The sequence below is a fragment of the Gopherus evgoodei genome, unplaced genomic scaffold, assembly GCF_007399415.2.
Source record: "Gopherus evgoodei ecotype Sinaloan lineage unplaced genomic scaffold, rGopEvg1_v1.p scaffold_129_arrow_ctg1, whole genome shotgun sequence".
In the NCBI taxonomy this organism is placed as follows: Eukaryota; Metazoa; Chordata; order Testudines; family Testudinidae; genus Gopherus; species Gopherus evgoodei.
The window spans coordinates 36,632-38,334 of NW_022059792.1; the positions used below are offsets into that span (position 1 = coordinate 36,632).

Here is a 1,703-nt window from a genome sequence, read left to right on the forward strand (position 1 = left end):
TTGAGTTCTGTTAATCTCACCCATGGGATGCTCCAGCACTGGGTGGGTTCAATGCACCAATCTTCCCCTCAGCAACAGAAGGTGGGAACCAGCTCTATCACACAGAAGGAGGCTCCCCACCTTTGCTGCTGCCATTCAGCAGCCATTAATAGGGATTTGTTTTAGTTAATGCAACCCCCCTCAACTCCTAATTTATCCATGAATCAAGGAAGCAAGCCCCTCAGAGGGGCAATGGGTTAGTGTACAGGACTTATAGTAGCAGTGCTGAGTGCAGTGATGCTGAGGTTGTGAGTTCAAACCGCACCTAAAGCACTAGCTTTCTTTAAGCAAATGGGTTCTGCCAATCAGTTTGCCCTGCAGAAAATACAATTGCAGCTCAGAAGACACTGAGGTTCCCTTGCTTTACAGAGAGCAGGGCAGATTCCATAGATCTACCAGGCTCTGCTCTCCACCAGCCACCTGCCTCAGGGAGGGGTCAGGCAGAGTCCAGAGCACTGCCCTGACTCCCCCTCAGTCTTTGCTCCCCAAACCAGCTGTGTGTTCACCCTCTTTGCTGTGAGACCCAAACCCTGTCTAGCTTTCCGTATGTTGATGTGGTTTTCGTCTGTCATGTTGATGTGCATGTGGGTCCTGCGTGATTTTGGTGGATGCCTGGCATAGTTTTGGGTGCGTGCGTGTATGATTTTTGCATACAGCTTGTTTTTTTGCTTAGTATTCTTTTGGTATGTGGGTTTTGTGCTTTCTTGTTGTGGGCTTTTGCTGTGTTTTTTGGTGTGGATTTGTTCTTTCTATATTTTGTGTGGCTTTCCCTTTTGTGTATATGCCTCTGTGTGCTGTGTGGGTTTGTGTGGGTTTGGTTTTTGTTTATGTCTGTGTGGGCCTGTGCAGTCTGTGATTTTCTCTTTCTCTCTGTGTGTTTGTCTCTCTGTTTGTATCTTCATGTGTAAATTCACTGGAATTTTTCAAAATCTTCACAGCTTTGCCAATTTTCACCGGGAATTTTTCTCCATTAACAAATTCTAACGTGTTCTCTACCAGTTTGTGACCATTGCCCCAGGGGCACATCAGTCTCAGAGGCCTGATTTCCCATTGACCCTTCCCCCTTCTATTGGGACTGGGAACTAGCCAACCAATAACTCCACTAAATTTTAGTAAAGGGCCAACAGTCCCTTACACGAGCCAGCCCCGTGAAGGTCACCGATGTCCAGAGAAGGCAGCACAAGCTGGTCCCATGGTGTAATGGGCAGCACTCAGGACTCTGAATCCTGCAGTCTGAGTTCAAATGTCAGTGGGACCTTGTGTTGGTTTGTGGTAAAGCCCTGGAGCTCAAAGTGCTCAATTTCCCTGTCTCCAGTTGTTTAAGAGTGAGTCTTTTCCCTCCTGCTGGGTGACTCACACAAACTAGAGCCAGGTCTTTGGTTGAGATGGCTGCAATGGATTGGGGTGTAGAAGTGGCTATGGCTGCCTGTAGTTCTGTGGTTTGACCTGGTTGGGATTCTTGCTGCTTCACCTAATGCCCACAAGTTTGGCCCTTGTGCTTCCTGCCACACCTTTCCTCTGACCCACATGGCGCTTGACGAAAGGAGTGCCAGGGCCGGGATTAATAGTCAGGGCTTGGCAGGAGGGAGGTGGAGCCCAGCCTGAAGCCCCTCACAACTTCCCTTCTCTGGACACCTAGAGCAAAGGCGACTGGTGCTGACAAC

At 48.9% G+C, this 1,703-nt stretch overlaps 1 non-coding gene across 1 annotated transcript; it reads left to right on the forward strand.

Moving 5' to 3' along the window:
- The first annotated feature begins 1,225 nt into the window (after nt 1-1,225).
- TRNAQ-CUG lies at nt 1,226-1,297 on the forward strand. The gene has a single exon. It is a non-coding gene; the product is annotated as a tRNA-Gln (tRNA).
- The last annotated feature ends 406 nt before the right edge of the window (nt 1,298-1,703 follow it).